The sequence below is a fragment of the Mesoplodon bidens genome (genome assembly GCF_964165515.1).
Source record: "Mesoplodon bidens genome assembly, chromosome: 6".
Lineage (NCBI taxonomy): Eukaryota > Metazoa > Chordata > Mammalia > Artiodactyla > Ziphiidae > Mesoplodon > Mesoplodon bidens.
The window spans coordinates 4,676,228-4,703,335 of record NC_138162.1 but is presented as its reverse complement, the minus strand read 5'-3'; the positions used below and the strand labels follow the sequence as shown (position 1 = coordinate 4,703,335).

The 27,108-nt window shown below is 45.5% G+C and overlaps 1 protein-coding gene across 1 annotated transcript in view; it reads right to left on the bottom strand.

Annotated features, from left to right (window-relative positions):
• MED27 (mediator complex subunit 27) overlaps positions 1 to 27,108 on the bottom strand; it is a 207,625-nt gene that overhangs the window by 111,951 nt on the left and 68,566 nt on the right. The gene's annotated exons all lie outside the window — the stretch shown is intronic.

The following is a 27,108-nucleotide window of genomic DNA, read 5'->3' as shown; positions in this document are numbered from 1 at the left end:
CTTGTTTTACCTTCCATGTCCCCGATCCGCTGTGGGCTAAGGCGAGTCACAGGCCCCCCCGCTTCTGCCCAGTCTCTGTTTCTCCTGGCACTTCTTGCCTTTATATGGTCAGTACTTCGGCCCCAGGTTTACCTGTTATGGCCTCACTGTGGACTGTACACTCTGTTGTTATGACGTTTCCCTCTACAGCCATTTACGCCGTGTGTCTTTTATTTTACTTTTTGTTTTTGGCCACGTTGGGTCTTCATTGCTGCGCGTGGGCTTTCTCTAGTTGCGATGTGCGGGGGCTACTCTTCATTGCGGTGCTCGGTCTTCTCATTGTGGTGGCTTCTCTTGTTGCGGAGTGTGGGCTCTAGGTGTGTGGGGCTTAGTTGCTCTGCAGCATATGGGATCTTCCCAGACCAGGGATCGAACCCATGTCCCCTGCATTGGCAGGCGGATTCTTAACCATGTGCCACCAGGGAAGTCCCATGCCATGTGTCTTGAACTCAACTTTCTGGCATTTCTATCACAAACTTAGTTTTCTCTTAGTTAGAAACACAGGATCTGTTTTTGTCCAATATTCCTTGAATATTGTACATAGTAGGATTCTGGTTTGGGGGACAATCTGAGTCTTTTTACTTTAATAGGTATTTCTATTGGTATTTATTGACAATATAGATGTGTAGTCTAAAACTGGTCATGTTATTTTATGGTTTTAGCTATTAACGCTTTGTTGTTGTTTTTATCTCTTGCTATAGGGATTGTCTTTTCTGTTGCCTTGGGGGTTTATACTGCACCTTCTTTCTTTTTTTTTTTTCAAGTTCTTTCTAATTTTACATCATATACTTAAACCTCTATTTCTTGATGTTTAGACACATCTCTGGCTCCCAAATTAGATGAGAAAGTACGCCTACCCAAACTCAATTCTATTTGCTCTACAAATGTTTCTACATTCCCATGTTTTATAACATTTACCTTCTCTTTTTATTCTTGACAATTACTTGGCCTTGACTATTTATTCAAAATGACAGATGGCTTTGCCATTATTCACCAGAATGTAAACGTCTATATTCCCTGTGCCTAGAACAGGGCTTGGTACACAACAGGCAGTCGATATACATTTGCTGAATGAATGAAGGGACACAGTTGATCCCTTGACTCGACTGGATTTTTGTCATTAAGTATGTATTTGAAGAAAGGTTCATGGGCCTTTCCTAGAGTTCACGCTTTATCCCCACCTCTTTTTTTTTTTTTTTAAAGAACACTGCTAACACTGCTATCTTTCTGTATAACACAACTTGGCTGAATATAAAAATTCTTGGGTCAAGCTTTCCACACAAATTTTGTGGTATGCTCCACGGTATCCTGGCATTGAATGAATGCTGTGGAAAACAATCTGAGGCAACGATTCCTGTAAAGGGCGATACTTTCTCTGGTCACCAGCTTTCAAGCAGGTTAAGACCCTTCCTTTGATTGACTGGTGCATCTTTTGTGGGTTTTAACTTCTTTTTTGTTTCTGGCATTAAGTTTTATGAGAAGAGGCCTGGTGCAGAGACCAAAAATCCAGGAAGTTTTTGAAACAAGGAATAAGCAAAGGTATAAAGATGAGAAAGAGCAGAAGGATATGGGAATGAGCAACCGTGGATATGATGTTTCCCTAAACCGGCCCCGCAGAGGAATTCACTCAGTGTGGAAGCGGGGATGGCTGGGAAGGTGGGCCAGCAGGAGCTGGAGCTCTCTTCCTTCATTCTAAACAGGTTCCATCTTCAAGAAATCACTACCTCCCCAAATATCACACATGACAACGCACGAGATCAAAATGTTTTCCTGATGATAGTAAGTCAGTCTTTTAGGTATTTCAAAGGCATTCTTACTTTCTTGCAAATTTACTCAATTTTCTATTCCCTCTTGCTTTCTGTTTACATTATCCCAACTGTCAGAAGGACAATATTTTGACACAATAGCGAGCAATTAAAATGCTACGGGCAGTCATGAAGAATTATGCATACAACTGGTCCTCCTCCTACTGGAACGAGTACCAGAAAACCTCATTAATCTGGATTCTACTGAAGCAGTGGGGAAAGCAGCCCACTAGGAATCGGGACGCAGGGGATTAGCTCTGGCTCCCATCCTAGTTGTATGTAAGTTACTGTCCCTCCCGGGGCCTCGGAGTTCCCAGTTAAGCAATGAGAGTATATGCCGAGGTCCTGGGGCAGCAAAAAACCACTGGAAAAGGTCGGAGTTTGTGTCTCTTAAAACATGGACAGAATTAGCTGACTTTTAGTTTTACAATTTGTTTTTTTTAAATATGAGCTAGGAAAATTATTTCTGTAAATACAACAGTCACAAAGTAAAATAAAATCATGATATTAAAGGGATAAAATTATGAGCTCTTTTTAAAAATTTGTCTAGCATAGTGATTACTCGTATTTTTTTATTTTAAAAAAAGACAGAGTAAATACTGAGAAAATATCCTTTGTCAGCCACTTAGATATGCTTGTTTACACAGGAATAGTTATTAATGTATCAACTGTGATTTGTCCATTAAAGAAGCCATTAACTTTGCAAGCCTAGCTCTGAACAAGGATATGCAGAGGTGTGGGGAGATGGGAATGGTGCTGGGTTTCTTCATATTCATCATCTCATTCAAACTTCATAACAATTGCAAATGTTATCATCCCTATTTTGATAAATGATAACAAATGTTATCCTTATTTTGTGGGTGAAGAAACCAAGGCTATGGCAACTATATAAGTAGCAGGTGACTATAAGAAAAGAATATTTATAACACTTTGAAAATATTACATTATTCAGACTTCACTAATTAAGACTGAGCTTCCTCTTAGCAAAACCATGAAGCAACGAAACTGGTGTGGTTCTAATATTTTACCTGGAACTTCCCCCTCAGGACAAAAGCAGGAGCCCAGGATCTCCCTTGACCTTTCATCCCATAAAAACATGCCTGAAGAGGCCTCAGCAGCGGGTTCTGTGGCTGTAAGCCACACTCTGATATTACTCCTTTGTAGGTAATGTGGTAAAATACATAACACAAAATTTTACCGTCTTAACCGTTTCCAAGTATTCAGTTTGGTGGCATTAAGTACATTCACAATGTTGTGTAACCAACTATGTTATTTTTAACTTAACTTTTTATTATGGAAATGTTTGAACTAGTCCCAAAGTAGAGAGAACCATATAATCAACTCTCACGTCAGCCAGCTCCAGCAATTATCCATCCTGTTTTATTTACCCACCCCCCATATAACCATATTTTTAAAAAAACTAAAATAGAATAACACAAATTCATTATCAATTCACCTACAATCTACTTCAGTATGATATGGTAGTATTTTAACACCTGCCACTGGGAAGCAACAGATTCACCTTTAAAGTAATTGAATTATGAGCACCCTGCTCAAAATACTTTGTTATTGACCACCTGCTAGCTAAAACCCACCTTCAGCCAGCACCCTCCCATGCCCCTGCTTTCACACAAACCAGGCAGCTCACGATTTTTTTCTGGTCATGCTGCATGGCTTGTGGGATCTTAGTTCCCCGGGGATTGAACCCGCGACCTCTGCAGTGAAAGCATGGAGTCCTAACCACTGGGCCGTCAGGGAATTCCAGGTCATGATCTTTTCCCATCTCCGGTTTTCCTTAGACTGTCCTCCTCCAGTCCACCTAATGTTTCCTCCTCACACCTTCTCTGTTCAAGAAAGGCTCTGCTTCCTTCGAAGTCCAGCTCCAGTCCTCTCTGCAAAGGGCTGGGGCCCTAACGGTGCTCTCCTTCCCACAGGTGAGCCGACAGGTACGTTGTAATAAACACCTGTGGCTCACCTCCAACAACGCAGTGATGCTCCAAGGAGTCAGGTCCTCTGGAACCTTCCTGCTCTGATGGGCATCTTCTGTTTTGTCCATGGGCCTCTTTCTGACCGATCCTGAGGCTCTTGACGTGGGGTCCTGAAACTGCACGCGCTGTTTACATTGCTCGCAAGATTATACTTTCCGTGAGACCAGGGATCTTGTCTGGTTAGGTATCCCAGATCCCTAGTGCCTAGAACAGCAACCAATTCCACCCATGTTTATCGAGCATCCTATACATTTTCCAAAGGTGGGGAGTGTCTCTTATTCCTAAAAAGGTCCCGAACCTCCAGCCTAGTCCTTTTGGATCCATGCCTTGGTCATACAGCCCACCGGGTCACTGGTTTAAGGGTCACTTCAAGAGGGTGTGGTCTCTTGTTTCACCCTGAATTCCATGCTCTGCAGCTTGAAAGCCAGTCCTGCCTCAGGGTCCTAGGTTCCGACCAGTAGAGGACTTCCATTAGAGCAGGAGATTTGGCCAAATCTTACCTCCCGGATGACCTCCGCTCACAATAATCTCGCGAAGCACTGTCTATACACATCGTCAGGGGCTGATATTCCCTATCTGTCTCTGAACACAGTCTCACCCTTCAATCGGATTGCAAGCCCCTCACAGTCAAGGGCACATAACACTGCGCACTCATCAGACACAGGGTGGGAAATCCATAAACACCTGTGGTCAATTCATTAATCAATGCCACTGGCATTACAGGGGCAGGGAACAATGAGAAACGTGGAGGTATGCTAAAGACCAGAGCGAAGTGAGTCCTGTCTTTTAAATCGTAATACAGAGGCACTAAAAGAAGAGCCTGTTTTCCCTTCCAAGACACCTTGTGACAGTTTTTCACAACTGCTACTTGTACCCAAATATCTTTAAGGCAGATGCACAAAACAACAGACGCTTGCTATGTAAAAGAACAGCTGCATTTCAAAAAATGCAGGTGCCATCAGAGACCTAAGTCTGCACCTGTGGAGAGAGAACTTCCCAGAGACACCACCATTCAGAACTTACATTTTAAAGCAGAGCTGTTACTTCCACATCCTCTAAGCCAGCCAGGAACCCCTTAGAAAACAGACAGGAACAACCTAATTTTATTAGTTGCTACAGAAATCCAAAGCAATCTATTTTCTAACTCCCTACTGGAAGCAAGAAAAATACCTTTGACACTTATCCCTGCCCACACCCCGCAAAGATCTGAATCAAACTCAATAAGGGTAACAGGCAAATCTCCACTGAACTTTGTAAATGATCTGTCCTCTCACAAAGCCAAAGTATTAGCAATCTAACTTCCTGTTTTATGGCAACACACTTAACAAACATAAATTAATAATTTTCAAAATCAAAACGCAATAAAACATACAACACAAAATACATAAAACAGAATTTAATTTTCCTTTGAAGGTTCAGGAAGGAACTCAGATTTTCAGTGTTTTGGATTAATTTAAATCAGGACATTTACTAAAAATGCCTATTAGTAGAGCTTTTTATAAGTTCCTTTGGTGACCTCTGTTGTGATATTTTATTATTCTTCACTGCCCAATTCCTGTGATATTACCTGGAAAGAAAGCAATGTGCTCCCATGTATACTCTGTGTGTGGGGGGGTTGGGGGGGGGGGTGTCTGTACTCAACAGAAAAGATACAAGCCAACAGGAGACATAATTTTATCTGAGTTTTAAACTGATGAGAAAAACAGGAAAGGAAGGCCTTGTTACTGTTTCTATCACCATTAACAGGAATCTTTTTACTTTGTAGGACATGGACGTGGAAGACGGCTATATGCAAACAAGGATAAACATCTACACAATTCCAATCTATCAATATTGTTTCTCTTTTGGTGCCATGTCTTAAAAGGAATGCACATACTCCTACAAAGGATAACTCTTCAGAGCCCACCTCCTCCACGAAGCCTTCTTCACTGCCCCTCACTAGAACTCCCGACCCATAATATTCATTTGGTGTGCACTACTATCATCTAAATAACAATATGCATAGTAACTAAGCACCTAGCACTGAGTGAGTGGTACTGCCTTACTGTCCCATTATTATTAGCCCCATCAACCAATGAGAAAACTCAGGGTGAGAGAGGTTAATTAAGAAGCCCAGAGACACACAGAGAATAAATGGGAGACCTAGGGTTCAAACCCAAGCCGACTGACTCCCGAAGCTATTTTTCCAGCCTATACTTCCTTGTTTATTTTTCATGTGCACTATGTTCTAAGTCCCCTTGCCTGTGAATGTCTAAGGACAGGGGTTCTCTGTGTCCCTAGAGTCTCTACCACCACGCCTGACATAAGCTTGCTGAGAGTACATAACACCGTAGTTTAGTATCAGTTCGTATTCATTATAAAAAAAAAAAAAGCCCAGACTCTTCTTTTGCAAGCCCTTATTTACCATGTTGAAATGTTACACAGAATGCCGCGTTTTATTGTGCTTTGCTTCATTGAGCTTTGCAGATACTGCGTTTTTTACAAATTGAAGGTTTGGGACAACCCTGCATTGTCTGATGATGGTTAACATTTTTTAGCAATAAAGTATTTTTAAATTAAGGTATGTACATTGTTTTTTTAGACAAAGTGTTATTGCACATTTAATAGACTACACTATAGTGTAGATATAACTTTGTTTTTTTTTTTGCGGTACGCGGGCCTCTCACTGTTGTGGCCTCTCCTGTTGTGGAGCACAGGCTCTGGACGCGCAGGCTCAGCGGCCATGGCTCACGGGCCCAGCCGCTCCGTGGCACGTGGGATCTTCCCGGACCGGGACACGAACCCGTGTCCCCCACATCGGCAGGCGGACTCTCAACCACTACGCCACCAGGGAAGCCCTAGATATAACTTTTATATGCAATAGGAAACCAAAAAATATGTGTGACTTACTTTGTGATATTTGCTTTATTGGGGTGGTCTGGAACCAAACCCGCCGTATCTCCAAGGTATGCCTGTACAAAAAAGATTAATACTGGCGGTAGGGGGTAGGAACTAAGACCAGCATGCTGGATCCTAGCCATACAGTAACAGTCTCATGGCTGAGAAAGATTACGGCAGACAGGAGACACACCTCTCAGATCCCCTTTGGGAAGGCCTGGCCGCCTGGCTGTGGGGAGTGCAGTCAGCAGGCAGCCTCCAGCTGCCAGCTCATTCAGGGTCAGTGTCAGCAAGCCACTTCTCTGTGTTAACACTAATTCCCAGAGACCTAAACCTTCCTCATGGTCTCCCTGTTAAGAGTGGGGGGGACTTCCCTGGTGGTCCAGGGGGTAAGACTCTGCACTCCCAATGCAGGGGGCCTGGGTTCGATCCCTGGTCGGGGAACGATATCCCGCATACATGCCGCAGATGAGAGTCCGCATGCTGCAACTAAAAGATGCCGCAGGCCACAACGAAGATACCACATGCCGCAACTAAGACTCGGCACAGCCAAAATAAATAAAGTAATTAATTAAAAAAGAAAAAAAAGAGTGGGGGCCCATGGGGGTCAGGAAGCAGATGAAGCCCTAGCCGAGGCCCGGCTTATGGCGGGTCCATCCACGGGGTCTGCGGGCGCAGCTGGCGTGCGCCCTTGAGACCAACGTACTTGGCAGTCGGCACAACCACCACGTCAGGTCCTTGGTCTGTGGGGTTAGACCTTCCATGGTGGAGAAGGCCAAGTGGAAGTGTGATGCTGCCCTGCCCCGCCCCACCACTGTCCCCCAGCCAAGACAGTAGTAGATCAAAGAGAATACTGCACCCCACGGCAAGGGCAGAGATTAGTACCATTTTTAAGGATCTCAAGGATGCAGAGGAAGTGGTCTCCATCCTACCTGGACTGGTGTAATTTGCCAGTCTGACTCCTGCAGAAACCAGACAGATCCTGGAGGAAAACTGCAGACTACTGAGGGCTCAACCAGGAAGGCAGCCCTGATCACAGCCACTGTGTCAGATGCAGCACCTTTTCTAGAGCAGGATAATACAGTCTCTGATCATACAAAGCCATTGGTTTAGTGAATGCGTTTTTTATTCCAATCAAACAAGAAGATCAGAAACAGTTCATATTCCATGGTACAGTACACGTTTAGTCTTGCCTACGGGCAAACTTCTGCCCTCTGTCACAATATAGCAGGAAGAGCCCTGGACGTCTAGACATCCTCTGACCGTCACAGTGATCCATGACATAACGACACGATACCGATCAAGTCAAATGAGCAGGAGGTGGCCAGGTCGTTGGAGGCATTGGTAAGATACATGCTATGTCTTCCCCATCCATAAAAATGTTTAGGGATCCGGAGGCCAGGTGCATACCAGGACGTCTCACTGTAGAGAGACAGCCCTCTGCAGATTTCTCACACCCTACACATCGGCTGGGTATGCTGAGAATACAAGGCCCCGACCACTCTTTATCTGGGACCTCTCTCAAGGTTGTGCTTGCAGTGAGCAGCCTTGAGGGATAAGGTAACATCTCCCTGCAAATAAAGAGCAAACTTGCTGACAGGCTGCTATAATGTGATGGGTTTTCCAGGCTCAGTGTCCCTTCCTGTGATGTAACCCACTGTGAGGGCAGGCATCCATCTAGGCCCACCCGAATCACCCCTTATGGGATTCAGGAAACTAAGGAGACCCTGCTGACAGCCTGGCTACTCCTTTTCCTGGGACTTCTGTCAGCATCTATGTGACTGTGGTAAGCTAACATTTTAGCTTGCAAAAAAGAAGGGGGAAGGGGAGGTAAAAGTCCCAGACCTTTCACAGCTCTTGACACCTATATAAAGTAAAACATAATGATTGCATTTTGCATCTCTTATCACGAGGAAAAGAAGCACCGTGTCTGGTGGGCCTCTCTGGGTGCTATCAGACCCACCAGGTCCTCAGGTTGCACAGGCCCAGCCACAATCAGCTCTGAGATGGAAGCAGTACACCCTGGACTGAGCATGAGGAGAACCAGAGGCCTTGGGCCCTAGGGCACCACCACGCTGTCTCAGCATCCCTCCCGCAGCTTGTGTCTGTTTATATAGGGAATCCCATACGATCGACTGGAGGAGGAGGAAAAAGCCCAAGCCTACTTTACAGACAGGCCACCGTGGTATGTGGGTACAAGCCAAAAGTGCACGGCAGCTACATTACAGACCCACTTGGGATGAGCATAAAGGCCAGCAGTGAGGGAAAGGCCTCCCGACAGGTAGGCTTTGAGCATTCGCAGCAAGGTGCCAACCTTGTGTGGAAAAACAAGTGGCACAGGTTAGACGATATATGGGCTCATGGGCAGTGATGAGTGGTCCAGTCAGATTGTCAAGGGCCTAGAAGGAAAGACTGGAAGGTCAGGACAAGAAAGTCTAAGGTGCAGACATGCATGAACACATGGGGGTGCGCTGAAGGGTAGAAGATCTCTGTATCACCCACCATGGAAGAGCACTGGATAATCAAGGGGAAAAAGTGACCTGACCAGTTAATATCAGTCAACCTTGTCAGCATGATGGACCCATGAACAAAGTGGCCACAGTGGCAGAAATGGGCCCAACAGCACGGACTTGCACTTAGAAGAGTTGACATAGTTACTGATGCTAACAAATGTCCAAACTGCCAGCAACAGAGACCAATACCGAACCGTACAGTAATAGTGGCGTGGCTGACAAAGAGCACGATAGACAAGGACATGCAGCAACAGGTCCCTCTTCAAGGAAGACCCTGCTGCCCGGCTACGGGAGCGCGGTCAGCACTTGGCCTTCAGCGGTCAGCTCACCCAGGGACAGCCTCAGAGAGCCACCCCACTGCAGTCACGGCCTTCCTGGAGCCACCTGCGTCTGGTGACCGAGCAAGGCAGGATTATAAAGGCCAAGCCTGCTGGCCGACGCAGGACAGCTCTTACAGGCCATGCTCGCTCCGGAGATCTCCTGGGCTTTGTCAGGCTGTATCGCAGTTAACCGTCTTCCCCTGTCCAATCATGCTTCTTCCCCCTTCCTCTGACAGGTGTTGACCCCTAATAAATATACTGCACCCAAAACTCCATCTCAGCATCTGCTACCGAGAAACCTGATCTATGACAGAGGTGAATGCAAGGCACAGCTCTACCTTGTACGGCTCAGAGGTGTGGGTTCTGGAGTCCCAGTGCCCAGGTCTGAACCCTAGTCCCGCCACCTCCCAGCTGGGAGACTCTGGACAAGGTACAGGCAAGGAGAGCAGCAGTACCTCTCAGAGGACAAATGTAAGAATTAAATGGGTGCCTTTTGTTTTGGCTTTCATTATTAACCAGTCCTATGCTATTTCTTCCCTCACTGTAGATTCGGCTTTGGTTGGTTGGTGATCTCTCACCTCATTTCTTTGAACCCGGAGTCTATAAATCTGGGCTCATTTGTAGAACAGAAATATCTGTCCCTACTGGCTGATAAAGTATTGTTTCTCTGCCCAAAAGAAGTGCTAACAGGGCAGAGCTCCAGGGCCACAGGGAGCACTGAAGCAGAGAGCTGGAATTCGTAACACACAAATGCTGAAACCGCCCCCTTCTTGCAAAGAACCAGAAGCAAGGGCTGTGTGGCCTCTGCTAGGCTCACACACAAGACTCAATAAGCAATCAGTGAAGTTATCCCACGTGGGGAATCTCAGAACAGCAAACAGGGGTAGTGATTCTATGATACCATCCAAAAACATCACCTAAAAAAAGATGCAATTTTTAAATATCCTGTTTTGGGGTGTTTTTTTCTCTCTCTCTTCCTCCTCCACTGCCCCCCACCCCCCACCGAGTCAGGAGAAAGCGGGAGAATATCAGCAGGAGCAGAACAGTCAGGGGTCCAGTCCTGGCTCTGCTACTAATAAATCTCTGTGACTTCTTTGAGAGAAACACCTCCCTACCTGCACCCTCAGTTTCCTGCATGGTGAAATGATGGGAAGGAAGCAGCTGCCTCCTGGCTCTTCTGGGTCTGGGTTTTCGTGACACTCTAGACATGTCCCTCAACAATATGAGAGGTTCCTTAATGGGCAGGACAAGGCCACATGCTGTCTAAATGTCTGTTGGATGAACTGTATTAAATTAATTGGTCTTAGGAGACTTTAAATATTTAAGTACCCTTTGTTAAAAATAAAAAAGTGTAAAAAAAAATCTTTTAAAGGACAGGGGAAGTTAATTTCTAAGAACCCATCCTAGCCCTCCTCCGATCTGTGAAGTGAGGTTCTCTGCATGCCACACTTGGGGCTGAGGCAGGGGTGGGAGGGCGGGGCCTATTTGAACTGACAAGAGAATATGGGAGTTCTGGCCAAGAGAAGGAAAAGGGATTTGGTGCCTTTTATTTACTTAATTTCAGTTATTTTATTTTATTTTTCCCAAGGTGCCCAAGTCAATGGGGAAAAAAATCTAAATCTATTTTGTTATATGTCAGATAGGAAAAGAACATCCTTCTAGAGCTACTGTGCTTGGGATTTAAACTGGCTTAATGATATGATAAAAATGAAATGAAATTTTACTTAAGACTGTGAGAGACTTACAAGGATATTTTCTTTGGGGCACTGAGATGTAAAGTAGGAGTAGATAAGTGAAAGGAAAAGGACCCTAGGAAACACTTCTGGGGCCGCAATGAGTGGGGCTAGGATTGGAGAGGGGACAAGTTATTGAACCTGCAGGTAAAACCCCCTAGGTTTCTTCTCTGGAGACAATAAGTCCCAGCAAATCTAACTCTGTGTGAACTGGGGCAGCTGTACAAAGAGAAAGTTCCCAGAGCCAAAAGTTACATTCCTTCCAAAGATCTACCTGGGAATGTCTTTGCCTGAGCCCCCAGTACATCAGGGTGGGAGAGGTGGAGGGGGCATGAGGACGTTCTGCTCAACAACACATAATGGCGTCAGTCTGTGGGCAGGGCACTCAGGGGAATCCCAAAAGGTGGTTCCGTCCTATTACGAGTGTCCACCAGTGCTTAGAGACTAGGAACTTCTGCAAGTTTGATCCCAAGCCTGGCAAAGTCTCTTGTTGTGGTTATTAAACAGTAAACAAACAAACAAACAAACAAACAAAAACTAGGTTTCCAGGGACAAAGATGAGAGGGGGAAGGGAGAACAGCAACCTCAGAAAAACAGCCAAAGAAAGGAGCACGGGATCTCAGGCCCGCTATCACGGCCGTCTCCCAATCCTTTTCACATCACAGTACCCACAGATGATATCTATAGGACACAGTGATATAAGGAACTGCTCAAAGCCCCAGGCAAGTCTCCTTGCGAGCTGAAGGGATCAGTATCCCTTCACGACTCCAGGAAGTGGGCTCTGGGAGAAGGGCCACGTAGAAGAGTGAGAGGTGGGATAGAGTGGCCCCATTCAGCAGTTCCCACTTCTCAGAGTCTTGCCTTTGCCCCTTCCTTTTAGGGGTTAATGGGGAGTGGGCCTGTTTTAGGCTGCTCTAATATGAGCCACCAACATTATATTTAAGTCCGTTTATAGGGAATTTCAACTTTTCCGAGTCCACACCCTCCAAGGAGCCTTCCTGGTTCCCTTGGGTTGATTTCATATCCTTCTTTTGAACCCTAATGGCCTCTTTACTTGTCTCCCCAGGGCACGCTTAAGTTCTTTAAAAGAAGGTTTATTCATCACTGAATATCCAGCATCTAGCATCATGGACATCAGATTTTAATATTTAAAATTAATAAAAAGCAGAGCAGACTAAATAAATACCAATTAAAGATAAGGAATAGGGCTTCTCTGGTGGCGCAGTGGTTAAGAATCTGCCTGCCAATGCAGGGGACACAGGTTCGAGCCCTGGTCTGGGAAGATCCCACATGCTGCAGAGCAACTGAGTCCGTGCACCACAACTATTGAGCCTGCACCCTAGAGCCCGCGAGCCACAACTACTGAGCCCATGCACCTAGAGCCCATGCTCCACGACAGGAGAAGCCACTGCAGTGAGAAGCCCACGCACCACAACGAAAAGTAGCCCCCACTTGCCACAGCTAGAGGAAGCCCACACGCAGTGATGAAGACCCAACGCAGCCAAAAATAAATTAATTAATCAATTTTTTAAAAACCGATAAAGAATAGCAAGAGTCTAGACTCCAGTGGTTCAGAGACCAGAACCCCTACCAGAAAAATCAGTACAAGTGAAATTAAAATCCTATCCCCAGCACCAATCAGCTCCAGACCCACAGCCATGACACAAGTACAGGAAAGAAGATGGACATGGTGAAGAAAAACCATGACACATTCAAGTAAAATGTGCAGTGTCTGATCACCAGGTGCACCAGTCCCCAATGACCATTTCCTCTGAATTCCTCACAGCAACTGATAGAACGATGCACACACAGTAGGTACTTGACAGATACTCAACAATATATAATAAGTTATCTATGACAGGCTCTATATTAAGGCATTTTCAAAGCCATAAAGGAAAGGAAACCTACATTTCTCAGATTTTTGCACTTCACCCAAAGAAAATATACAGATGGTAAATAAGCACATGAAAAGATGCTCAACATCATTAGTCATTAAGGAAATGCATGTTAAAACCACAATGAGATACCACTACATACCTATTAGAATGTCTAACATTAAAAACACTGACTACACCAAGTGTTAGTGAGGCCGTGGAGCAACTGGAATTCTCACACCCTGCTGGAAGGAATGTAAAATGCTACAATCACTTTGGAAAACAGTTCAGCAATTTCTTAAAAAGTTAAACACACACCTACCATATGACCTAGATATTGTACTCCTGTTTACCCAACAAAAATGAAAGCATATGTCCATACAAAGACTTGTACATGAATGTTTATACTGGTTTTATTTGCAATAGCCAAAAACTGGAAACAATGAAAATGTCCAGCAACAGACAAATGAACAAATTGTGGTGTATCTGTTCAATGGAATACTATTCAGCAATAAAAAGAAATGATCTGATACGTGCAACACTATAGATGAATCTCATAATAATTATGCTGAGTAAAAAAGTCACATTGAAAAAAGAATATATACTGTATGATTCCATTTATATAAACTTCTAGAAAATGCAAACTAATCTATAGCAACTAAAAGTAGCTCAGTGGTTGTCCAGGGACGGAGGTATGGGGTGAGCAAGATTACAAAGGGGCATGAGGAAATTTGGGGGGTGATGAGTATGTTGATTACCTTGATTATGATAAGTAAGGTGATGGTTTCACAGGTATGTCAAAAACTATATACATTATATGTGTGCAATTTATTATATTTTTGTACATCCCAATAAAGCTGTTAAAAAAAGCTATAAAGAAAAATAAGACACATCGGATCAGCAATGAACTAAATTGTGTACTTCTGATTTATACAAATACATTTAAAAGCATCCAAAATGACAACGCAACATGCTTAGTTGTAGATACTAGTTTAACTAGAAGGACCAACTACTAATATAAAATAAAAATACATTGAAAGGAAAAAAAGTAAAGTATCACCAGACCATCTTATTCTGTGGACCAAAGAGTCACAAAGCTAAATAAAGCTGGTCAGGGAAATAAGGTATTGATGACACCAGATACATCTGGGAGCTGATGAGGAAGCAACCAAGTTAGGATCCACCTTTTTCTGAGTTTTAAATCCCAGCGGGTTCTCATCAGTAGCCTTGAGCAAACAGGCTCTACCAAATTTTCCCCACAGCAATTATTCCCCTCATCTTATAGACGTTCTGACAAGTGTTTTCCCAGATACCTCCATCCCTGGAGTGTTCCTTGCACCCCTCCTGGAGCAGGGGTCCTGAATATCAGGGGCAAACAGGAACCACCCTGGGAGCTGTTTAAGAATATGGATGACTGGGCCTCTCCCCACAAAAAGCTCCCTATATGTTTCTAATATGCAGCCGGGGCTGGGAATCACCACTCTAAAGGCTCCCTCATCTCTGGAGAAGAGCTGGGCCACCACATCCGGCTGGTTGCTCCCTTTACTTGGGAGCCCGTTCTAGTCCACTACTACCCAGCTGTCAGAATGTCCCCAGAGGGACATCCCTGGTGGCGTAGTGATTACGAATCCACCTGCCAATGCAGGGGACACGGATTTGAGCCCTGGTCTGGGAAGATCCCACATGCCACGGAGCAACTAAACCCGTGCGCCACAACTACTGAAGCCTGCGTGCTTAGAGCCCATGCTCCACAAGCCACCACGATGAGAAGCCTGCACACCGCGATGAAGAGTAGTCCCCACTCACCGCAAGTAGAGAAAGTCCGTGCACAGCAACGAAGACCCAATGCAGCCAAAAATAAATAAATAAATAAATTTTAAGTGTTAAAAAAAAGGGGGGGGGCTTCCCTGGTGGCGCAGTGGTTAAGAATCTGCCTGCCAATGCAGGGGACATGGGTTCGAGCCCTGGTCTGGGAAGATCCCACATGCTGAGGGGCAACAGGGCCCGTGAGCCACAACTGCTGAGCCTGCGCGTCTGGAGCCTGTGCTCCGCAACGAGAGGCTGCGACGGTGAGAGGCCCGCGCACCGCGATGAAGAGTGGCCCCCGCTCGCCGCAACTAGAGAAAGCCCACGCACAGAAATGAAGACCCAACACAGCCAAGAATAAATAATAAAAAAAAAATGTCCCCAGAGTGAGGACTGACCTTGAGAGCTCATCCTAAGAACCAGCAGACCTTGAGCTCAGAGATTAATCTAGGTTGAGAAACTGGCTCCAAACAGAATGACAATGACCGGTTCCTTTACACTAAGCAAACTTGGGGAAGTGATATACCTCAAGTCTGAGGAAGCTAGAAATAAGTATAACCTGGGCTGAAAATAGGGTTTTTTAAAATTATTATTAAAAATTCCTTGGGCTTCCCTGGTGGCACAGTGGTTGAGAGTCCGCCTGCCGATGCAGGGGACACGGGTTCGTGCCCCAGTCCGGGAAGATCCCACATGCCGCGGAGCGGCTGGGCCCGTGAGCCATGTCTGCTGAGCCTGCACGTCCGGAGCCTGTGCTCCGCAACGGGAGAGGTCACAACAGTGAGAGGCCCGCGTACAGCAAAAAAAAAAACCCAAAACAAACAAACAAACAAACAAAAAATTCCTGTGTATCTGCCATGAATGAGGACTATCAGAGTGACTGGCATCACCAGATCAAAATCCATTCTTCCCTAAAAGACTCAAGCTAAGAGACAAAGCCATTTCCTAACTCAGGCCTATTCCCACACTACCGAGGTCACTGTACCTGTTAAAGCTTACAGAACAGTTTTCAGCACAGATAAACAGAGACACTGGCTCAGTGCTTCTTGACTATTATAACTCTAAATAGGGACTTTCTGGGCCCAAATCCACAGGTTACTAATGGCCTACATGGCAGACAGAGAAAGAAAAAGAGCCACATCAAGATACCACCAAAATTACTTTCCATTCCAAGAAAGAACAGAAAGATTAAAAAAAAAGAGAGTTTCACTTAAAACCAGCGTGGGTTGCGAATGGCATAGTGTGAAATATTAACAATCCTGAAGCTCTCTTTGTTATGCAAAAAGGGATTTTAAAAAAAGATCCAGCTTCTATCTGATGAGTGTACTATTTAACCACCCATTTCTTTTCTTCCTTTGCCCAGGAATGGCCGGAGTGATGTAATTACCACACTAGACAGCTGTCTTCCTGGATAAAATCACCTTGTAAAGGAGAAATGCAATTAGAGGATGCAATGAAAAATAATTTTTAAACTGATTTTGCAGGCTGCCACATTCGAGTTGGTGCTTAATGGCCAGCTTCTTTATCACAGCTTTCTATTTTATGCAATTTCTCTTTGATTCAGTATCTATGGAAGACATGGAGTCTTAAATTTTAGTCCATGTCACAAAGAGTCTGAGATAAATATAGGACAGATCAGCTGAGAAGCGAGGCCAGGACCAGAACCAGACAATAAAGGGCCGAAGTGCCACTTGACGGCGGGGCAAGGCTGGGCAGGGCGGCAGTGTCCTTTGCCAGCGCTTCCTCTGCGTGCCCTCCTCTGGTCTCCCTCCACCACCCCTGGCAGAGCCTACCCACTCCCAAGACCTCTCCCATCACGCCTACACTGCTGACTGCCGAAACTCTACTTCGTCAACAACAATCCAAGCTCCAGACCCATATTTCCAAAAAAAACATTTTGTTGTGAAATTAAAAAAATATATACTCCAAGGTAGATAAACAGTATAATGATCTCATCGACAGTATTACATTCTCATGATCCAGTTTCAACAATGAGCAACTATTTTTATCATATCCCGCAACACTTTTGAGAAGTGGAAGGCTGGAGTATCTTAAAGCAAGTCGGGTCCATCATACCGTTTCCCCAAGGCTTAGGGGCACCTCCGATGTGCTTCAAAGGGAACTCATTCTCTTTTCCGTTGGTCTGTAGACAGGAGTACTTCTACACCTTTAGATTGCCTGCTTGATCAAACATACACGTAGCCTGTAGAGAGGGCTTGATATATGCGTGCAGAGTGAACAGAACAAACATAAACACACTCGTGCGAGCACGCACATGCACACAAGCACGCACGTGTGCACACACAGTAGCAAACTAGACGGCATGAAGCAGAGGTCCAGACGGAGGGTCTAGATAATGAGACGGGATCCAGGACTTGCTACTGGCTTCCTGCCACGGGCCAGCACTTCTGAGAACGGGTGAACACAAGGAAACCCTCTGGCTGAAGCAGGGGAGCAACAGTAGTTCTTCTGTCCGTCTAAAGTATGACAGATCCTAACCAGTTATGGGTTTCAGCAGGCAACTGTTAGTTGAACCAAATACGGTTCTCTCAAGGGGAGAAGGGGATCTTTTACAACACATATGCTAATGAAGCACAACGACATAGAGCATTTAAAACAAAATGGCCCTATATTTAGTCTCCATAGACAGACTTTTACATTAATATTTATGAGGGATTCCTCGTTTATTTCTCCCAGAGATTTTTCTCCTGCCCAAAAAGAGGGGATAAAAGATAAGTAACATGAACCAATTATCTTTTAAACAGCTACAAAGGACCACCGTATTTATCTGCATTCTGCTACTTGATTGATTAATCTTCCCAACACACCACCTTCCGCACACAAGCCCCTGCTCACGGGCCCCAGGGCCTGCTGCTCCCTGTGGCGCCGCTGCCAAGGCCTCTGTCTGCCTTTCCGGCCCTGCTTTTGCTGCCCCGGCCTGCAGATCCAATCCTACCACCCGCACTCAGCAGAGCCCGACCCACAACTGCAAATGCTCACCTGCCAGCATTCCTGCACCTGGCTACCAGCCATTTATATACCCAACGCTTACGCTTCCAACTTATCAAGAGGTGTGAGCAGTACAAGCACACATCCAGCACATCTTGTAAAAAGACACTCTTGCCTCACCAGCTTGGGGCGGGGGGTGGGGGGTGGGGGAGCGGCACAGAGGGGAACTAGCCTCCAGGGCTGGTTCACTCAGCCATCAGTATGTGAGCCAAGGCCAGGCCGGAAAGGGACACAGGGAACCCTGGTCCCCAAGGAGTTTCCAGGCTTAACAAAACACAAGGCAGACAGTGGCAAATGCCGTGGAAGGGTTACCAAAATCAAGCTGTTCAGGAGTTCAGAGTTGAAGGTTTCTATCTGCCCAGTCACTGAACCACATTTTCCCTTCCCCAGTCGATGCCACAGACGGAGAAAGACACTTTCCTTCTCCACCTGCCAATCACACAAGCAATAAAAACACAAAAAAGGACATTTCAAGAACTATTACTGACTGCGTCTTCTCCGGGCCCTTGAATGGAAACTCTAAAGAGCAGGAACAGGCAACAGTGGAGCCTGGATACATAAGAAGACTATTCCACACCCCTGGCCTCAAATGCCTTCTGATTCGATTTCAAGGCAGACGGAAAACAAATGTGAACAGCAACAAAAAAGCAGAGGAAGAAAATGAAATGATGCTTGTGCAGTTAGACTTTTACAATCCAATTGGGTGAGGCCCTGGGCTCCTCCCTGTTCCCACGCTGAGGTTACGGGTGCAGGCTGGCTGCACGAGCTCAGAATACCAGGTATCTGACCGCCAAGGGTTTCTTTCTGTCACGGTGTCAAGATGGTCTGACAACATTTTATAGAGTTCTCACCCTTTTCCCAGCCACAGTCATAAAACCTCAAAATAGCTAGGTATACTAGTTCCTACCAACCTTTTAACCTGTACAGGGAAAGCTGGTTGAAACGAACAGGCTGAAAATTATTTTGTTGACGACACAGAGGGATACAATGAATTACAGGACTGAAGAGCCATATACAGGTAACCCCTGCCATATGAACACTCGTATCCAAACTCAGGACGCTGAATAGATTTGGATACATTTTTTTTTTTGATAAGACTGGTATCCCTCACTATTCCGGGACACAGCTCCAGTCTTATAGGAAAAAGGCAAAAGAAATACTGAGTCAGACAAGCTTAAACAGAACTGATGTTAATAACTGAGCTTCTGTAGTGTTGGCTATTGGTAACTGATCTCCTCCTTATTAATAGGGTCCCGCAATGGAGAGGAAGATTCTTCCGTGTTCTAGAATGCAAACAATGCTTTAATCTTTAATTATATTCTCAATTTCAACTCTTCTGGAGAATTACAGCCACCTAGGCCTAGGATTATTTCTTTATTACACAGCCTCTCAGTGGTATCTAATGAATATTGTTACTTAATACTTGCCAGCAGGGGAAAGGAGGCTTTAGTGAATGTCTACTCAAGTTCTGATGACTTTTTGCAGAACTGCAAGGAAACTTCCAGCTGCAAAGTTCTCTGTTTCCTTTAGGGAACGCTTGCACTGCTCACCTGCCCAAGCGCAGAGAGTCGGCCTGGGAAATAAGCATCCCTGGAAAAGGGGGTTCAGGCAACGATGCTGTGTATTTCTAAAGCTCCCGGCAATGAACCGGTTTGCTTCTCATTCGTGGTGCATTCACGGTCGCTTTGCTCAGAGACAAACTAAACTCTAATAAAAAGAGATGCCAAACATTCTTGTTCAAGGCTCCTACCACCATCTAAATTGAAGAATTTAATATAAACTTATCAACATACAACCAAATTCTGCCCTCAACAAAATATCAAGATCCTCGGGAGGCAAAACAAAGCCCAAGTGATCAAGAAGAAAATTAGGTCCCTGCAAGGATGCAGGTTCACAGCCACTATCAAACGACATCTGTAACAAGGTTTCTGTAACAGCATAGCAAATACAGAAACTTGGAGTTTCATCTCTGTGTGGCTGAGAAAAAAAACTAGTAAAAAAGGTCTGGAAAATCAACAACAGAAGAGATAATGACATAACAGCCAGGAAGCTACAGGAAGAGACTCTGGGTTTGGTGCGCTTCATCCTGGCAAATATTTGCCTTTCTCAGTTTAAACATCAATGACCATGGTAAGTGGAGCCTCCTCGTTCATCACTACCGCCAAGGACGGATTCATGTCACCTCTCTGCTCTCCGTGATTCCTGTAGGTTTCATGTTAAGCAAAAGGCAACAGAAGCCTCCGCCTTTCAAGAACAGAAGCTGTACTTACCACACATATTGGAGAGAATCCAATCATCTGTATAAGCACCATGTGTAATTTCAAGTCGATGATCTTCTTGGGAATTAGCGTGCAAGGCAGTGGCAGAAGATGAGCCTCTTTCAGTTAAACTCCCAGAACCAAATCAGTGGCCACCGCACCGAAGGCAATCTGTTGTTCAAACACGGGACCCCCTAGGTGTGCGTCATTATCCCTGTCACCTCCTGAATTGGTGGCCTTTCTCTCCAGCAACACTTGTCCCTGCACACAGTTTTTGTGTGTTGTTGCTGCTCAAACCTGAGGTAGGTCATCCAAGAACGGGAGCATGAAGTGAAGACTCCCCACACTCTCGAAGGTATTAGACAACACTGAAACAGATGCTGAATGGTGAGGAAATGCCACTGGCAGGCTCGGAAGAACACCAAGGAATCCTTTTCAGCAATAAAATGGAACGGAGCACTGACACACACCACATGAATGAATCTCCAACACACCACATCGAGCAAAAGAAACCAGGAGGAAGGTATTATGTTTGGCATGACTCTGTTTACGCGGAGTTCTAGAAGAGGAAAACTAGGGAGCGGGGATACAAATCGGAACAGTTGTTGCCTGGGGTGGCTGAGAAACTGGAGACATGTACAGTCGACTCCTTCAAGGAGGTCTGCAGTGAAGAGGAGAGAGGGGAGCGGGGAGCTGGAAGGGGGAGGGGATTATGAGTCGGGTGTTCTCCCAGGAGATGGTTTTGGAACAAGCATGTCTGCATTCTACCAGGAGTGGACCAGGAGAAGGGGAACACTGATGGAGCAGGACAGAAACAGGAGAACCACACGGAGAAATGGCTCTGAGCAGGTGAGAGGGGACTGGGCCTAGTGGACAAGCAGAGGGGCCGCTCTTGGCTGCAAGCGGGGACGGCGCATCTCCAGTGACTAGGGAGAAGGCAGCCTACGGAAGGTCCTTAATTTCGTAGGCAGGACCTCTTCACACGTGATACAAAAGAAACTGCCTGGCCTGACAACTTCTAGGGCAGCGGGTTGGGGGGGGGAGGCAGGTAATACTTTTACAACTAACCTTTCTGTAAAACAATTTATGTTTTTTTTCCTGGAAACTAAATGAGATCTGTGTGTGCAGAAAATACGAACACAGGAGAGTCTTTCACCTCGGCTGCCCCTGAAAGCCAGCATTTCCTCAGGCCAAGTTGCTGAACAGGAGTCACAGGCCAGTCAGCTTGGCCATACTGATTAAGACCAACATCCCACGTTGCCACAAAAGTACACTAAACAATACAGCATAGAGTTGAGACTGCTACCTAAGAGAGCACAAGTAAACGTGGCTCCAGCTGACATACAGTAAGTACACAGCGATCTCAGGATGCAACTCACAGATCGATCAAGTACGACAGCCACTTCCCAGGCTGATCCCGATCCTACAAAGGTCAAAGGCTGGGCTTCCCTGGTGGCACAGTGGTTGAGAGTCCGCCTGCCGATGCAGGGGACACGGGTTCATGCCCCGGTTCGGGAGGATCCCACATGCTGCGGAGCGGCTGGGCCCGTGAGCCATGGCCACTGAGCCTGCGCGACTGGAGCCTGTGTCCCGCAACAGGAGAGGCCGCAACAGTGAGAGGCCCATGTACCGCAAAAAAAAAAAAAAAAAAATGTAAAAAAAAAAAAAAAAAAGGTCAAAGGCTGACAATGTTTACCCTGCAACAGGGGACACAGCCCCTTTATGGAAACGATAGTGTCTGCCTGCAAAAGACTTAATATGAACACTCGGGAATCACGGAAGTGAGGTCGCTTCACCAGTGCCCTCTGAACGCTAACACAGGATCAAAGACCTTTCATCATGAACATCTTTGTCTCCTTACAAGCTTCTCTGGAGGGGGAGAAAGATATGAATCATTAATCCCACAAATCACTAATCCTCTGGGAACTCAGGGGAGAATCTGAGTCTTCAAAGACTACTGCTATTAAAGCCAACCGCACTTAAAAAACAAACACCTTAACGCGCGATACAACTCTCCCGCGTTGTGGCCACGCCTGTGGTCTCGGCGCACTCAGGCACAGACTGTGGTTTGGTGGCGGTAGCTTCCGTGCCACCCAACTGCTGACACAAGCCAATGCAGAAACTCAACTGCCACCACACTAACAGACGCACAGGGTTCCAGGGGCGGGCGAGCGAGGGGCCCAGCCCCTGGTCCTTCACCGGCCTCCTCCACTGTTTAGAAATAAACCCTTTCCTGGTGAGCTGGGACGAAGTGAGAGAGTGGCATGGACATATATACACTGCCACGTGTAAAACAGATAGCTGGTGGGAAGCAGCCGCATAGCACAGGGAGATCAGCTCCATGCTTTGCGACCACCTAGAGGGGTGGGATAGGGAGGGTGGGAGGGAGACGTAAGAGGGAGGGGATATGGGGATATACGTATGCATATAGTTGATTCACTTTGTTATACAGCAGAAAGTAACACAACATTGTAAAGCAATTATACTCCAATAAAGATGTTAAAAAAAAAAAGAAAAAGGTCATTGGAGAATATAACATAAAAAAAAAAAAAAGAAATAAACCCTTTCCTTAGAATCCTGTAGGCCTATGCAAGAAAGCATCCAGCTCTCCATAAAGGAAAGCCTCCATCCTTCACAGCTGGCAGTGGAGAAATTGGGTGAAGTTTGGCTGGGCCTCCCTGCGTGGATCTCTGTCAGCATCCTGCCTGTGGCCTTCTCGGGCACGTTAGGACCACTTCCTTAGGACTTGGCACACTCGACTATGATTCCCTGCTACTTGTTTTGTTCCTCTATTTCTACTCAGAGTGTCCTGAAAGCCGAAATTCTATCTTATTCATCTCCAAATCCCCAGCACGGAGCACAGAACCAACCACCTATAGGCCCCAAGTAAATATTTGCTGAATAAATAAGTCAATGGGGCTCACAGGCTCCGCCACTCTTTCCTCTGTGTAATGTCTCTCCTCATTGGCAACTGGGGCGCTTTTAAATATGTCTGCAAATTCTTTTTTATCTTTAAATTTTCTAAATCTTCTGGCTGCGCCCCGCGGCTTACAGGATCTTCCTTCCCCAACCGGGGATTGAACCCGGGCCCCTGCAGTGAAAGCTCTGAGTCTTAACCACTGGACTACCAGAGAATTCCCTGAAATATGTCTGCAAATTCTGACACTCCTTCCTTCACAAGGGAGAGGCTCTTCCCCCCCCTACACCTTGAATGTCAGTGAGATGTAGTGAATCATTTCTAACACACACTACAGGGTGGAATTGATGCTACATACCTCTGAGGCGAGGCCATAAAAAGGACAGGCTCCGCCTGGCTTGCCTTCTTCTAGATGGCTTGCTCTGGAAGAAGTCACCCTTAAGTCCAGAGAACACTCAGGCACCCTGTGGACAGGCCCACGTGGGGAGGAACTGAGGTCTCCCACGGACAGCTGGCACCAACTTACCTGCCATGTCAGTGAGCCACCTTGGAAGTGACCTTTGAACCCTGGCCCAACTTGCAGACGACTGTGGTCCTGGCTGCCATCTGACTGCAATATTATGAGAGGCTCTGAGCCAGAACCATGCAGCCAAGCCATTCCCAGGTAGGATCCACAGAAAATATGGGCGATTATGTTTACTGCTATTAAACCACTAAGTTTGGGGGCAACTTTTTACGTAGCAATAGATGACTACTGTAGCACCCCTGGAGGATTCGTGTGTTGTTTTATAAGGGAGTTCAAGGGATTTCCTTAATTACAAAGATAGTTTATGGTCATATCATACTTACAGTAAAAATTCTGTAATGAGTCATGTCCTACAGATAAAACCACAATATGGCTGATTAACAAGCAAATTTAAGTATTCCACAGGTCAAATTATACTACCTTAAAATCTAAGAACTACATTCAATAAATGTTGGGATGTGATACAGAACAATATTACAATTCTTCTTGAAGGCTGTCTTTTGTTTTTAAAAATTATATATTACATATGCATAGAAAAATATCTAGAACAATGTCCATCAAAACTTTAACAATAGGGCTTCCCTGGTGGCGCAGCGGTTGAGAATCTGCCTGCTAATGCAGGGGACATGGGTTCGAGCCCTGGTCTGGGAGGATCCCACATGCCACGGAGCAACTAGGCCCGTGAGCCACAACTACTGAGCCTGCGCGTCTGGAGCCTGTGCTCCGCAACAAGAGAGGCCGCGATAGTGAGAGGCCCGCGCACCGCGATGAAGAGTGGCCCCCGCTTGCCACAACTAGAGAAAGCCCTTGCACAGAAACTAAGGCCCAACACAGCAAAAATAAATAAATTTAAATAAATAAATAAATAAATAAATAAAATAAAAGTAATGTGTCATTAAAAAAAAAAAAAACTTTAACAATAACTTTCTCAGGGTGATGGTATTATTATTTTTTCTTTTCTTTTTTGATACCTTTGGTTTTTTCAAAATGTACAATATGTATATATTACTAGGGTCCTATTTTTTAGTCTAAAAAAATATATATGATCCAATTAGGCCAGCAGCTATGCATTACTGGTATCTCTACTCTGGACATCTAACACTGTAAGTGGCACATAGTAGGTGCTCAATAAAAGTGAACAGAATGTCCTTTAGCTGTAGATCCTGCCTACTGGACAGTCACTTTACAAAGGGATTCCAGGATAATGTGAGTCCACAAAGCTCAATGATGTGAAAAGGTAGCAGTCAATTTTCACAGGAAAGAGGCTACTAAGTAAAGGAAATCATTTCAACGTTGTATTCTTAGGACGCCGTAACCACTTTTCTCTTTGAAACTAAGTATTTTGAGTGATTTATTATAAATTTATAATGACAGTTGTTTTCTTTTCTTTTTTTTTTTTTTGGCATGTGAACAGAGTCTGTTGATTGCCTTGGTGCTTAAAATAGTTTCTAAGTGTCCTCATAATAGCATGTCACCTATAAACAGGTTTCAAGCCAATGCAAATTAACAAATGGTGAACAGATGGACTAAGAACTGACTTTTGTCAAGAGAGAGTTAGCAACAAACACTTTTGGCTCCAGTCTTGTGGGACCATTAGAAAGTCTTTCACTTCTCGCCAAGCATCTTGCCTCAGTAGACAATCCAAGCAGAGAAGGTGACAAGTTATAAGGGCCCATTAGACTTTTGAGAGCCGAAAGCTGAGATGTGCAGAACCACCACATCAACACATGAGAAGCATCAGACGGAAGGAGCTTCCTGCCAAATGGTGAAAACTCTCTCTATCCTGCATCACTCAAAGAAACTGTCCCTGTAGTCTCCGGAAAGGATGGCACCTGTGCATGCAGCAGACAAAAAATAACTTGTTGGAGGCTGGCTGGTTATGTTCATCCCATCCTGGAAGCACATGTTAACTGTGAAGAAAACCTGAAAGTCACAGAAATGGTGGCCTATGGGTGTCCACTGGTGAGGGCAAAGGTCCCCAGAGTCATCTCCTGCAATCTCCCCAGCTCCTGAACGGCCCTCCTCCTCCTCGTTCTCCGAGCCTCCCCCTAATGTCATCTCCTTGGAGAGGCCTTCTCTGACCACCTGTTTTAAGCAGTCGCCCCTCCTAACCACCCTATGTGTTCCCTTCCTAAGTACTAATCATAACCAGAAATCGTTGTATCAATTTGTTTAGGGGTACTTGTTTTTTGTCTTTTCCCCCCAGTTAAACCAAAAGCTTCAGGAAGATGGGACCACGTCTATCTTGCTCATGATTGCATCCCCAGAGCCTAGGGCAGTGTGTGGCAGAGAGCAGGCATAATAAATAGTTGCTAACCAAACAGAAAATAAATGAGGGCTTCCCTGGTGGCGCAGTGGTTGAGAGTCTGCCTGCTAATGCAGGGGACACGGGTTCGAGCCCTGGTCTGGGAGGATCCCACATGCCACGGAGCAACTAGGCCCGTGAGCCACAGCTACTGAGCCTGCGCGTCTGGAGCCTGTGCTCCGCAACCAGAGAGGCCGCGATAGTGAAAGGCCCGCGCACCGCGATGAGGAGTGGCCCCCGCTTGCCGCAACTAGAGAAAGCCCTCGCACAGAAACGAAGACCCAACACAGCAAAAATAAATAAATAAATTACTAAAAAAAATAAAGAACCCTTTTCCAGCAAAAAAAAAAGAAAATAAATGAGATCCTGTGTAAAGGCAAACAACCGAATCTCCCCTGCAAACACTCCTTTGGACTGGAAATTTTAAGATGTAGTTTGTAACTGAGGATGTAAGCAAAAGAGGGTACAACAGGAGGGCGGGTTGGGCTGGGCAATGTGTTTAAAGACCAAGTCGAGCTTTGGGGAGTAGTGCCCCTTTCAGGGGAGTGTTCATGTGGATAGAAAAGCTACTGGCAAAGACTGGTGTGCTTCAATTTCTGACCCCACATCACTGACTGAGCCTTGGCCTTCATCTACCAGGGCTTCTAGTAAAGAACAACCCAATGGGTGGAATAATTGCGGCATATTCGAAGGAATACTACACAGCAACAAAAAAGAACGAGCAACCTGGATGAATCTAACAGATATTGTGTTGAGTGAAGACAGTTGATATAAAAGATTACATATTGTGTGATTCCATTTATACGAATTTCAAGAACAGGTAAAATCAATTGTTCAAGGAAGTCAGAATAGCTGTTAAACTTAGGGAGGGAGGCAGCACTGGGAACATGAGAAGAACCCTGTGGGGTTCTGGAAGTGGTGGCCACGTGGCTTGATCTGGGTGGAGCTACACGGAGGTATACACATGTGAACAACCAGTGATCTGTACACTTTACAGTGTCTGCTCTCTCTCCTATTGGGAAAAGGAAGAGCACATATATTACTATTTTAAAAAAGAATAAGTGGGCCTAGCACTGATTCTAATCCCAGCTCTACCGGATTCCCTAGATGGCCTGCAGCTTATCACAATGTGCTCCTCAGC